General features: G+C 34.3%; 1 protein-coding gene across 1 annotated transcript in view; it reads left to right on the forward strand.

Annotated features, from left to right (window-relative positions):
* Nucleotides 1-5174: 5174 nt before the first annotated feature.
* LOC140449804 (uncharacterized) overlaps nucleotides 5175-15236 on the forward strand; it is a 33261-nt gene continuing 23199 nt past the window's right edge. Inside the window, exon 1 of the transcript XR_011951891.1 lies at nucleotides 5175-5308. The gene's annotated coding sequence lies outside the window, so the exon portion shown is untranslated. The remainder of the gene's footprint in view (nucleotides 5309-15236) is intronic.

Raw genomic sequence — 15236 nt, forward strand, 5'->3', positions numbered from 1 at the left:
AAATTTCGTGAAAATTAAAAGTAAATATTTTGTTTGAAATTTGAATTTTTTTGATTAAGAATGACTTGCTTTTTAAAAAACATAATCATGTAGCCGGTAATTATGCACGGTTTTGCCGGAAAATTGAAAAAACTGTAGACCATTTAATTTTTATAAAATTTCGTTTATTGGCTATGTTGGCGTTAATTTTGATCCAAGAGTCAAGCGAATGGACATTTCTTACATAAAATTGGCCGTTAGTTCTCCGGCCATACTCGGAATTTTCCTACATCTAACAGTTCGTGAGAAAAATTTCCACTTGGATATCTGTATTTGCTGAAAATTTCGTGAAAATTAAAAGTGAATATTTTGCTTGAAATTTGAATTATTTCGATTAAGGGTGACTTGCTGTTAAAAAAACATAAACATGTAGCTGGTAATTATGCACCGTTTTGCCGGAAAATTGAAAAAACTGTAGACCATTGGATTTTTATCAAATTTCGTTAATCGGCTATGTTGGCGTCAATTTTGGTCCGAGACTCAAGCGAATGGACATTTCTGACATAAAATTGGCCGCTCGTTCTTTTGCCATGCTCAGAATTTTCCGACATCTAACGGTTCGTGAAAAAACTTTCCACTTGTATGTCTGTGCTGAAAATTACGTGAAAATTAAAAGTGAATATTTTGTTTGAAATTTGAATTATTTCGATTAAGGGTGACTTGCTGTTAAAAAAAAGAAACGTGTCTAGAAATTATGCACTGTTTTGCCGGAAAATCGAAAAAACTGTAGACCATTGGATTTTTATCCATATTTTATTTTATATATGAAATCAAATTTCGTTTATGTTGTCGTCAATTTTGGTCCGAGAGTCAAGCGAATAAACATTTCCGACATAAAATTGGCCGCTCGTTCTTCTGCCATACTCGGAATTTTCCTACATCTAACTGTTTGTGAAAGTAATTTCCACTTGGAGGTATGTATTCGCAGAAAATTCGCTGAAAAAACACAAGTTTTAAATAAGCTGGATCAAGTGCATGTACCAAAACAATAAACAAATTTTTTTTTGTAAAATTTGACAAAAATTTTCCAAGGGGGTACCCTTGGATTTTTATCAAATTTGGTTAATCGGCTATATTGGCCTCAATTTTGGTCCGAGAGTCAAGAGATGGACATTTCTTACATAAAATTGGCCGCTCGTTCTTCTGCCATACTCAAAATTTTCCTACATCTAACGGTTCGTGAGAAAAATTTCCACTTATATGTCTGTATTTGCTGAAAATTTCGTGAAAATTAAAAGTGAATATTTTGTTTGAAATTTAAATTATTTCGATTAAGCGTGAATTGCTGTTAAAAAACAATAAACATGTGGCTAAAAATTATTCACCGTTTTGCCGGAAAATCGAAAAAATTGTAGACCATTGGATTTGTATTAAATTTCGTTAAACGGCTATATTGGCGTCAATTTTGTTCCGAGAGGCAAGCGAAAGGACATTTCCTACATAAAATTGGCCGCCCGTTCTTCTGCCATACTCAGAATTTTCCTACATCTAACTGTTTGTAAAAAAAATTTCCACTTGGAGGTATGTATTCGCTGAAAATTTCGAGAAAACTAAAAGTGTATATTTTGTTTGAAATTTAAATTATTTCGATTAAGCGTGAATTGCTGTTAAAAAACAATAAACATGTGGCTAAAAATTATTCACCGTTTTGCCGGAAAATCGAAAAAATTGTAGACCATTGGATTTTTATTAAATTTCGTTAATCGGCTATATTGGCGTCAATTTTGTTCCGAGAGGCAAGCGAAAGGACATTTCCTACATAAAATTGGCCGCCCGTTCTTCTGCCATACTCAGAATTTTCCTACATCTAACTGTTTGTAAAAAAAATTTCCACTTGGAGGTATGTATTCGCTGAAAATTTCGAGAAAACTAAAAGTGTATATTTTGTTTGAAATTTGAATTATTTCGATTAAGGGTGACTTGCTGATTAAAAAAAAATAACATCTGGCTAGAAATTATGCACCGTTTTGCCGGAAAATCGAAATAACTGCAGACCATTGGATTTTTATCAAATTTCGTTAATCGGCTATGTTGGCGTCAATTTTGGTCCGAGAGTCAAGTGAATGGACATTTCTTACATAAAATTGGTTGCTCGTTCTTCTGCCATTCTCGGAATTTTCCTACATCTAACGGTTCGTGAGAACAATTTCCACATGGATGTCTGTATTTGCTGAAAATTTCGTGAAAATTAAAAGTGTATATTTTGTTTAATATTTGAATTATTTCGATTAAGGGTGACTTGCTGATTAAAAAAAGCTAAACACGTGGCCAAAAATTATGCACCGTTTTGCCGGAAAATCGAAAAAACTGTAGACCATTGGATTTTTATCAAATTTCGTTAATCGGCTATGTTGGCGTCAATTTTGGTCCGAGAGTCAAGCGATGGACGTTTCTTACATAAAATTGGCCGCTCGTTCTTCTGCCATACTCAGAATTTTCCTAGATCTAACGGTTCGTGAGAAAAATTTTCACTTTTATGTCTGTATTTGCTGAAAATTTCGTGAAAATTAAAAGTGAATTTTTTTTGTTTGAAATTTGAATTATTTCGATTAAGGGTGACTTGCTGTTTAACAAAAAATTAACATGTGGCTAGAAATTATGCACCGTTTTGCCGGAAAATCGAAAAAACTGTAGACCATTGGATTTTTATCAAATTTCGTTGTGTGCAAAGCTTGTAGGCTATCCCCGAGTGACAAAAGTTTATACCTTTGTTGTGTTGTCTTACTAAAATTTTAGCCTGTGAAGAATATATAAAAAAATACCAGCAAAAGTATACATGTAAAATAACCCAAAACAAACAACGGAAGAATATAAGTGTAGTTAGAAACTGATTGCTGAAGCAAGACAAAAAATGTGTATCCTCGAAATAAACTGGGTAAATTGTCTAGGACATAGACCGAAAAAAGAATAAGAAGAAGTAAAATTAGGTTAACACGTTCGAAAAAAATTTAACTGCCATTTTTGTGTGTTTTAGTTTATTCAGTTTCAGTTTATTTCAAATTTTAGAACACTTTCTAAATAATGTAATAAGTTAAAATGAAATAATTTGAATAAACAAATATTATAATAGTGTTGTGTTTATTATTATTTATATAGTAATAATTATTATTTATATTCTAATTTTATTTTACAGAATATTTACTTTCCCAAATTTATTCTGTCACTATGGACATCTATACAGAAGTACCTTAATTCATTTTGAAGTGTAGACATCTCTCCCTAGATGTCACATGAATAAAGTAGACTTTAAACAGAGTGATATTTTATATAGATGGCAAAACTAAAATATACAATTTAATAAATAAATATTATTAACCAAGATTAATATGTAATTTATTAAATAAAATAGTATCTATTTATTTATTTTAGCGATACAATTTTTGCGTATTAAAAGTGGTTACATTTAATAGTCTCTATAATGATTACACCTGCTTATAGTTATGCAACCAGTAATATTTTAGAAAAAGATCTGACGCATTAGTCATTTCCGATTAAAAACTTTTATGCAGTTTACTTTTTTTTATTATTTTGTTAAAATATGAGTGTGAGTCCACTTCAATAAGAACAAAGAAATAAATGTAAGACTTACGCGCGATTAGTTAATTGTACTTTGGACGATCGGTTCCGAATGTTAAACTTTGCTGTTCATCGTCAGGTCTCCAAAATGATTACTTAAATGATGCCGATTATGCCAGGCTAATAAGCTCAATTATGCTAGGCTGCTGTCTGGGGGTGATCAACTAACTTTGTTCAATGACAATATGGTAATACAGTATACTCCCTCTATAACGAACACGGTTATTACGAGATTTCGCTTATAACGAGATACATTAGATGTCCCGTGAAATTTCTATTGAACTATAACTGTCTATAGCGAAACAAATTTGGTTATAACGAGAGAAAATAAGATCCAAAAACGTGTTTTTTACGTTTTTAGTCCGGTCGTGGCTATAAATAAATACCTTTTCAAACAGCCCCTCAATAAACTTAACTGTAGCCCGCAATAAACGTCTTTACAATGAATAAATACAACTGTTTCACATCTTTAGAAAATATATGATAGAATAATACTGGACCATTTAAAGCAGTTAAAAATAACAGTTCTTAAAATTGCAGAAGCAATAGTTTGTTATCCTTGAAAATACGATTTATACATTATGTAGTTGGAAAAAAATATAAATACAGCTTTTTATTTTAATCAACTCTTTTATGTTTTAATATATTTCATTGACAATAAAAGTAAATAACTTTTTTTCAAAAACGCCATTCAAACAAGATTTATTAACATCTTATATTGCTCCGAATGGCTTCACTATAGGAAGTTAATGGTTTAGAAAATTACAGATTCATATGTATGTCAGTATTATGATTGTCTAATATAACGAGATCGGCTTATAACGAGGTAATTAGTCTGTCATTTCAGTTCTCGTTATAGAGGGAGTCTACTGTATTTTCATTGAACAGAGAGAGAGAGAGAGAGAGAGAGAGAGAAAAAGAATTAATCAGGATGTACAAGTTATCCAAGGTAGTTTTATGTAAAAAAACCAATCAGTGGAGCTCCAAAATTTAGTTTTGGTGGTTAATAAAAATATGTGAGGTCCAAAGGAGACAAATTAGATCGTGAAAACTATAGGCCCATTAGCTTACTAAAGCACTCTTTACTTGAATACTGGCTAACAGATTGCAAGTACAACGCGATTTTTGTCACTCAGAAGAACAAGCACGGTTTCGATCGGGCCACGGAACAAACTTTATATGCAGTGTGTTTGGGAAAGTATGTAATATTTCTTTTCATATTTTTACATTTAATATTTTTCTTTTCGTGTACTATAATGTGATCTAATTCAATCCTGTATTCTATCGACTTTGTTAAAATATATTGCTTCCTGTTATTTCGTAAAATTGTTAAACTGGCTATCTTATTTATTATGTTTTAAGTACCGAGAATTTGACTTCTTTTGTTATTTTTGTGTCGCCAATACACACAAGTGTACGGTTTCGTATTACGGTCACAATTAACTTAAATTATCGCCACACAAAATCGCAATACAATAGAGTGATTTATAGGTATACCCTCTTGCTACCGACCACCTCGAAGCGTGGTCAGAGAATGGTTTCTGACTATCTCAAGACGACACTTCATCCCAAGACAACGAACGAAACGCACCGAGTTTTTTGGCTCTCGTGCCATCGAGCCTCGGCGTTCCCGGGCGTCCCGACGTGGCATCAATGATATTCCACTGGCTACAAAACCGCAATATTTCAAAAGGTAAGTCTATATTCTTTGTACAAACAACAATAATGAGTATGGCTAGTTAATTTCGTAATTTACTGACAGTTGTATTTGCTATTTTTCGCTAATTTATTTACAAACAAAATATTGCATTTTTTCTTCATTATTATTTATCTAATATCATTTAACCAGCGACCTCTTAAGTTTTATACAAAACACAGTGCCTAAAAACTTTAGTAGAAAAAATGTTATTAAAATCCTTTATAAAAGGTATATATTAAAAAAAAATCGGGCTGTATCAAAACGACAAAACGTTTTCGGAATCCATATTCCATCGTGTGTCTAGGTGTACATGTTTAGAGCCAGTAATTATCTGGGTAAAAACCATTAAAAGTTATTAGTTTACATTTATTTTACATTATTAGATCTTATATGTTAAGATGTTAGAGTTACCAGTGGATTTGATCCACTGATTATATCTGAATCTAATGATTATATATTCATCAATATTATTTATATTTGTTAAAATTCAGATAGTTAAAATTCAGATAAAATATAAATAGCAAAAATGGGCATTTGAAACACGCCATCTTAACAATAGATCTTGTACCGGAATTTAAGTACTGCTGATTTATCTTTATGGGGTCTCGAAGTCAACATTAAGAAAACTGAAACCATGTGTATTGGAGGGACAAAGCAGTCCATTATATTAGACGATGGGGTAGAAATTAGACACTGTAATGAATACAAGTACCTGGGTATAAAGATAACTCAAGATGGAACACCCGATGCTGCTATAAAAGACAGAAACATACAGGGTAGAAAAGCCATATCCATGATGAACGGCATTCTGTGGGACCAAACAATATCTAAAGCCAACAAACAACTCATTTGGCCAATGAAACAAAGAACAGAGAAACTGTTAATAGCAACAGAAATGTACTTCTGGAGAAGAGCAGCAGGCAAATCAAGAAGAGATCGGATACCAAATGAGAGAATACGAGAAATGATGGGAGTCAAGCATACAATAGTTGATGACATAAAAACAAAACAGTTAATATGGTACGGCCATGTACAGAGAATGTCAGATGACAGGATTCCGAAACAGATTTTTACGTGGATACCACAAGGAAGAAGAAAGAGAGGAAGTCCGAGAAGAAGCTGGAGAGAGGGAATTGAAAAATAACTAGAGGAAAGAGAAATCCCTCCAGGCCTATGGTTAAATAGAGAAGAATGGCGGTTAGGAGTCGGAAGGCGTCGGGAACGCTGTGAACCGATAGTAGTAGTAGTAGATTTATCTTTATACTAATATCACCTTCACATTCAATAAAAAACCACTCTCACCCTCAATTTTAACTAACATAAATAATATTGGCAACTTTTGTACTATACCTGATGTAAGGTTTGGTTAAATTAGTAGTAATTAACCGGTGACCTGATGAAAACTGTAGTGGTCGAAACCGGTCGTCACTTACTAACTAAATAGATTGTGAATAAGTCTGTCATTCATTTCTATTATTAGAAATATATAAGAAAATGCAACAGCTGTAAACCTTCATTGAATGGCTCAAAATATAAAAATTGACAGAGGGCTGCAACAGCGAGATACTTTGTGGCCAAAATGATTCATAACAAATATGGAGTAGCGAAAAGGATTCAATAAAAATGATAATGACATAGTGAGAAATCTCTGTTGGAACCAACAGGCTGTGGTTACATTAGATGGAAATAGTACGGATGCGCAATAGCTGAGTAGAGGTGTGAGACAAGGCTGTGTACTTTCACCATTACTATTTAATATATACTCCCAATACTTCCACAAGAACTTGAAAATTGCACAGAAAGGATCAAGATGAATGGTGAAAATATAAATAACATTTGTTATGCCGAAGATACAGTCATTATCGCGGAAAGTGGGAAAGACTTGCTACTAAACACAATATGAAGATATTGAACAAGTGGACAAAATGAAGTACTTAGGAGGCTGCATTACTAAAGATCTAAATCCTAAATCAGAAATTCGATTAAGAATGGAGCAATCAAGAGCAGCCTTTTTGAAGATGAGGAAATGTCATAAGTAACCAAAGTCTCAATCGGCAAATCCGATATCGTATGGTAAATTGTTATATCCACTCTATTCTACTTTATGATGTTAAAGGTTATACTGGTATTGTTGACTTGATGATAAAGCTGGAAGCTACCATGGACCGATTATATTACGAACGAAATGGTGTTGTGCAGAATGGGAAGAGACAGAGAACTTTTGCCCACCATTAAAAGAAGAAAGACAGCATATTTGGGGTACATACTTAGAAATGAGAAGTACGAGTTGGTGCAGCTAATTACGAAGAGTAGGGTCCTGGAAAATGGGACAAATATCCTGGCTGAAAAACATTCGCGACTGGACCGGTTTAAACACTCAGACGCTTTTAAGAAAAGCAGAACAAACGAATTTGCAATGGTTATAGACAAACTTCATTAGTGTAGTCAGCACTAGAAGAAGAAGAAGAAGATGGATTTCGCATTTAAAGGATTAGAGTGGACTCAAAGGGTATTAACATCGATGGAAAGAAACTAAATAGTTTCCGATATGCCGATGATAGTGTTCTCATAACAGACGACTTAGGGAAAGCCAGAGTTATGCTACAACAACTACAGGAATTAACACCGAGGGTTTATTTAAAGATAAATCATGGGAAAACCAAAAATGACTAATTTATTACCAAGCAACTAATAGAAATCTAGAAATCGTCCATAGACATTGTGTATTTGGGCAATCAAATACGATTAAAGCGAGACAACCAAACACGAGACCTCACATACGGTGCAGAAACCTTAATTCTCACAAAAAGATCAGCGGAAAAATTGAGGACACAACGAAAAATAGAGAGATCAATGCTCTTAATAACTGGAATAAGCTTAAGAAATAGACTAAGAAACGGGAAAGTTCCTAGACGAACCGGAGTGGAAGACATTATCAAACGTATTACAAGGCAAAAATGGAGATGGCCGTGACATATTACAAGAATGAGAGACGACAGGTGGACAAAAAAATTGCCCGAGACTACGGGCAGACCAGCGGAGTAATACCTCCAACGCAATGGACTGATGACCCCAAATGAATTGTGGCCAACTGGAAGCACAGGCGTAGAACAGAAATAGATGGAAATATCTGGAAAACACCTATGTTCAACACTGGACAAATCAGGGCTGACTGATGATGAGACCGATGTTGATTTGAATCAATGGTTCCAGACAACGAAATAAAACAAAGTTGCATAAAATAATATAATATTTATATTTATGTTATTAACATTTATTATTAGTAAACTATAATAATTGCTATGGGCGAAATAAAATGGTAAAATTTTGGAACTATTGAATCTCTTTACTTCCAGTCTTCTTTGATTTAATCAGTTGTCGCATCATTTTCACATATATATTATAAAATAGGTTAGTTGCGGCAGCCTGACGGGTAAAATCGTTGTCAAGAAACTTCTCGAGTTCTTCAGGATTTTCCTCAAGTTCATCGCTTGATATAGCACATATCAAACATAAAGTCAAAACAAGCAGCTGAAAAACAAAGATTTATTAGCCAGAGTATTAAAAATAGACATATACATTGTGCTAAACAATAATATAGATTCTGTATTTACAACGGCGCACGGGAGTTACACAAAATAAGACATCGTGTCTTGCTAGTGTCACTTAGTTTCTCCTACTTAGTTCCGCCGTTCGCCTATGAGCCGGTAATTCCTGGAAACTTGAGCAACGTTGTGGTTACTAGTCCCAGTGGAAAGCAGGGTCAGGAATAACAAGAGCAGGAAAAATATTGAACGCTTTCAACGAATATATTCTATATATTAACTGTATCTACACCATAAAGAACAGAAAATTGGCATACTTAGGCCACATTATGCGTAATAATAAATACAGACTTCTACAGTTGATTCTACTAGGCAAGATTGAGGCCAAGAGAGGCCTTTGACGTAGACGTACATCCTGGCTAGAAAATCGTAAGAAATTGACTGATCTAATGTCAAGTGATCTATTTCGATCTGCTGTGAATATAAAAAGATGGGTTAATATGGTCGCCAAGAGAATTTTTTTTTTCCCTGTTTTTTTTTATAGCGTTCTCCGCCTTCCGGTTCCCAGTTTCCAGCTACGTCGGTCATTCCATTCGCCAGGGTGAAGGTTTCTTTCCGACATTGCCTTCTGAATGCCGCCCAGCCAGGATTGTTTTGGCCTTCCTCTCTTCCTTCTTTCCCTTGGCGTCCATTTTAAAATTTGGTTTGGCAGCCTGTCGTCGTCCATTCTTTTCACATGACAATACCAGATCAGTTGTCTCCTTTGAATTTCGCCAATGATGGTTGACTTGACTCCCATTATATTTCTGATATGGTCATTTTGTATTCTATCAAGCCTTGATTTTCTAGCTGATCTTCTCCAGAAGTCCATTTCCAATGCAAGTAGGCGTCGCTCAAGGGATTTAGTAATTTGCCATGTTTCGCATCCATAGAGCACTATACTTTGAAAAATGGAGATAAAGAGGAGATGCTTTCTTTGATTTGATAGTTCTTTTGACCATAGCATCGGGTTTAGGCATCCTATCACCCTTTTTCCTTTCACGATTCTTTGCTCTATCTCTTTTTCGGTGCGCCCACTCTTGTTGATTGTTGTTCCCAAATATATATATTCCTCACAGTTCTTGATTGTTTCATGTTCGTTGACCATTAGATCTTCTACTTCATTCCCGATGCATAAGTATTGCGTTTTGTTTCTATTTACAGAGAGGCCCCATTCTTCATATGTTTTAAACAACCGTCTCGTCATGAATTCTAAATCTTCCTTGTCTGCTGCCACTACTACTTGGTCGTCCGCAAAATGTAGAGTGTATAATGTTGTATCGTCGTCAAGTTGGATCCCCATTCCTAAACATGATCTTCTCCAGTGTTTTAGTGCTTCATTTAAATATATCTTAAATAGTATTGGAGAGAGGCAGCATCCTTGTCGTAAGCCCTTTGTTTCTGGAAATTCTTCTGATAAGGTATTGTTTAGTTTGATTTTTGATGATGCTTTATTGTATAATTGTTTGACTGCGGCGATGATCGTGCTATTTAATGAAGATCGTTCAAGAGACTGCCACAGCTTTCTCACAGGAATCGTGTCATATGCTTTTGTGAGATCCACAAATAAAAGATGTATTTCCTGGTTTCTTGCAACTTCTTTTTCATTCAGTTGTGTTAAGGTAAATATGTGGTCTACGCAAGATCTTCCAGCTCTAAATCCTGCTTGCTGTTCAATTTCATGAGGTTCGTATTCTTTCTCAATCATGTTTTTTAAGATTTTACCAAACAGCCTGCTAAAGGTACTGGTGACAGAGATACATCTGTAGTTTCCGCAAATATCTTTTGGACCTTTTTTGTGAATTGTAATGTAATCCATGCTTCTTTCCAACTATTCGGGATTTCTTCCGAATTTAAGTATCTTGTGAATAGCACTTTAAGATAGCTTATTAGTTTTGGTGTTCTCCGGCCCGGATGCTTTGTTATTCTTCATCGATTTAAGCGCTTGTTGTATTTGTTCTTCTTCCATGTTTACATATTCACCTTGTACTCGTATTCGTTGAGGTGAGTCAGTATTATAAATATCTCTGTCTTCATTCAGTTCCCTTGCGTAATTCTCTTTCCATGTATCTATCTGGATGGGCTGTATTCGACTTTTATTTGATGTGTCGGTTTTCAGGGTTTTTATTAATTTCCATGCCGCTGATGATCGCGCTCCTCCGATGTAACAGTCAACTTCTTTACATTTTGCATCCCATGTTTAATTTTTGTTGTTCCTGGTCACATCTTTAAATATTCTTTGCTATTCTTTGTATATTTCTTTATCTTCAAGATTCTTAGTGTTCAGCCATCTTTTGTACGCTTCCTGTTTCTTATTTCTTTGCTCTTCAAGCTGTGTATTCCAAGTGATTTTTCCCGCTGATCTGTGGACTGTTCTGGTTTCTTCGCTTAGAGCTTCTTGGGCTGCGTGGTGAATACAGTCAATACAGCCAAGAGAAGTTCCCCTAAATATTATAAAAACCATCAAAAACATCTAACAGGACAAGAAAATGGAATTCAGAATAGATGAACAACTTACAGGACTTATAGAAATAAAATCCACAAGAAAAATAATTCCTGCAGCTGGCTGTATACCACGTATAACAAAAAGAGGTTAGTCTTTGTATGTGGGTATATTTTATTTTATAAAAACCCTTAAAAGGGCAACATTAAAAGCTCGTGCTTTTAATGTTGCCCTTTTAAGGGTTTTTATAAAATAAAATATACCCACATACAAAGACTAACCTCTTTTTGTTATAGAAATAAGCAGCGGAATAAAACAAGGGGATTTATTGATTCCCATGCTCTTCAATTTGATCATGGATGAAATCATCAAAAGCGTTAACAAAGGAAGAGGATACAGAAGGGGAAACAAAAAAATAAAAATACTCTGTTACGCAGACGACGCAATATTGATAGCCCAAGATGAAGATAGTCTGCAAAGACTGGTCCACAGATTTAACATAAGAGCAAAAGAATTTAATATGACAATCTCATCTCAGAAAACTAAAACGATAGTAGTCAGCAAAGAACCAACCAGATGTAAAATATAAATTAATGGCATCAGTATTGAACAAGTAATGGAAATAAAATACCTGGTAATTATACTGTCTAGCTGTGGAGACTTGGACAAAGAAGTTAGAGATCAAGTACAAAAAGCAAATAGACTGGCAGGATGCCTTAATAACACTATATGGCGAAACACACATTAACACTGAGATGAAGTCAAGAATTTATAAAACCAGTGTAACACCAATAATGACATATGCCTCAGAAACAAGACCCGATACAGCGACAACACAAAGGCTACTGAAAACGGCAGAGATGAGAGTACTAAGAAAAATTACAGGAAATACGCTGAGAGATCGAAAGAGAAGTGAAGATATTAAAAGAAAATGTAACGTACAGTGTATAAATGAATGGACTCAAAATAGAAAAAAGAATGGAATAACCACATAAGCAGAATGGAGGAGACCCGTGTCGTCAAAATTTCAAGAAATAAGTCACCAATCGGCAGAAGAAGTATCGGACGACCTCGCAAAAGATGGAGTGACAACCTTCCATAAAGGTATTAATCCGCCAATGAACAAGCAGAATTGCTTATAAAAAGGAAGAAGAAGAAGAAGAATATGGTCGCCAACATCTCTAGAACATAGGCACCTTTAGAAGAAGAAGATTAACTATATAACAGTTGTAGATTTAGATGCAACTGGTACAGCTGAGGTAAGTATACTGAAAAGAGAAAGACATACAATCTTCTTCAATATCGTGTAAATCAACATACTTTTGGAGGTCCGAATGTGATTTATCCAATACTTCTACAGAACGTCCCTGAAGCCGATAATTGTGATGTCATTCTGTCATTCGTACTGAAGACTTTCGAAAAACTACTCGATAGACATATTACGGTCTATGGTGTATTGGTTGAAAGTCCGATGTTGCGTATCGAGCAGGACTCTCTAGAAGAACGGCATTGCACCATCTTGTTCAGAGTGTGGAGTATGTTCTGTAAGAATTAGAGGTAATGTTGGGTGCATTTGTAGATAAAGAGGGAACATTTGATGACACCTTCTACGAAGCAATCTTGTTCTCCTTTCGGTGCTATATTAGATCCCAGGTCCCCCTAACATTGGCAACTACATTAACGAGTTTTTCATGGTCTTCAGCTAACCGAAATAGTTGTTTGGCACTGCATATTCCTGTCAATCAAAAATGTTCTTGAGCCATGACATGTGTTTCCTTTCAATTCCTTTGTGGCCCTCGATTTTACCTTTCATTATAAGTTGAAGGATTCTGTACCGGTCTCCTCTAAAAGCATGCTCTAGATATGAAAATTTTCTTATGTTATTAGTTTTTAATAACTCACGAACGGCATTTGTTCTATTTAATACAGCTTCGTTTGTGTGCATCGCTGTCCAGAGTTATTGCAACATCCGTCTATGCAATCTCAAACGCCTCTAAGCGATTCTTTCGCGCCACTTTCAGTGTCCAAATCTCACTGTCATGTAACAACACTAACCAAATATAGTATTTGATTATTATTTGACGTAATTTTAAGTGTAAGCTGTAGTTACAGAAGAATGGTTTCATTTTTTATTTAATCTGGTTACACAAATCAACAGCAAGGGTAATCCGTGAAAAAGGAATAGACGGCATAAGTTATAAGACGACAGATGGATAGACTGCGTGGTAAGCGTGATATACACAACATTACTGGGGGATACAGTATCAGCACAAGTAGCTAGAGGCTGTCCGCAGTGGAGAGTTTTATCTCCTCTCTTTTGGAATCTGATCATAGATGGACTGATAGCCAGACTCATTTATTAAAGTATCATAAAAAAACTGTTAAAAAAATAATTTGTCTAAACAAAGATTGTTTAAGTAATAACACAGCTTTTAAATAAGAATATTTGTATTTAGAGAGGGTAAAAAGTACATGTTTGTTAAGTTTTTCTAAAAAAAAAAAAGAGTACAAAATAGGAAAAAATATGTAGTTTTATTTTGTTATAAATAAATTTATTTATTTATAACAAAGCTAAAGCATGTTTGGAATTTGGTAATGCGTTATTTAGGTATCTTTATTCCAGTGACATCGGATTAAAAAAAGAAGAAAATTGCTATATTGGAAGCTGAGAAAATACATTTTTTTACGTATACCGATTTTGTACTTTGAAATTCAATTTTTTTCAACCTTATTTTTTTTTTGGTAAATACTATTCAAGCGCAATACCGACCATTTTTATTATTATAATATATGACTACCACCAAGGAGACTCTATAGATGGAGTGCTCCAGGAGACAACGAAAATAATCTGATAAAAAACGAAATCGATTATATCCTCCTTAACAAAAGATTTAGAAATGGCATTAAAAGCGTGAAAACATATCCTAGTGCTGATGCAGACTCCAGCCATAATTTACTTGTTGCCAACGTTAACATTAAATTGAGAAAAAGTAAAATTTAGACTAGATTTGTCAAAGCTTGAGGGTGAAAAAGGCCAACAACAAATAAATGAAGCAATTACACCAGGATTGACAGAAGCTTCAAAAAAAGAACAGTGCCTGGAACGAAATGAACGTGGCAGGACAAAGCCTGGCGAAATACTGGATGGCATCAGATATTATAAATCTCATAAAAGAAAAACGAAAATACAGAAATACAAATAAAGAAAAATATAAGCAAATGAAGAAACTAGTAGAAACGCAGATCAAGGAAGCTAAAGAACGCTGGATGGATGAAAACTGCAAAGACAGAAAATTTTAATATGAAACACGACACACATAACCTACATAAGAAACTAAAAGAAATTAGTGGTAATACACGGAAGAGAATACCACAAGTCATAAGAAACTACAATGGAGATCTCCAATTATTTGAAGAAGAAAAGAACAAACTTGGGAGGAATACATCCCATCAATACATATTTAAAGATAATAGGGAAGAAATAAATGAAACATTACCAACTGATGAAAATATACAAATTTTAATATTAGAGGTGAAAGAGGCCATTAAAAACTCAAATAGAGGTAAAGCGCCAAGTTCTGATAAAATTCCAGTAGATATACTAAAAATCCTGAATGACGAAAAAATTGAGTGTCTAGAAGAATGATTAAAATCTATTTTTTTACCTTTATCCAAAAAAATATTCGTAAATCTTGCGATGAATACCGATTAATTAGCCTCATGAGCCACACTTTAAAAATACTACTCAAAATTATTCAACAGCGTACCTATATATAAGAAAACGGGTGTGGCAATCAAGTGGGACTGCCGGTAGAAGTTATACTTCTATACACGCGTTCGCCGTTACAAATTTATATGGGAGTCAATCTGCACAATCATTACATATGTAATGCTA

The sequence above is a fragment of the Diabrotica undecimpunctata genome, chromosome 9 (genome assembly GCF_040954645.1).
Source record: "Diabrotica undecimpunctata isolate CICGRU chromosome 9, icDiaUnde3, whole genome shotgun sequence".
NCBI lineage: Eukaryota > Metazoa > Arthropoda > Insecta > Coleoptera > Chrysomelidae > Diabrotica > Diabrotica undecimpunctata.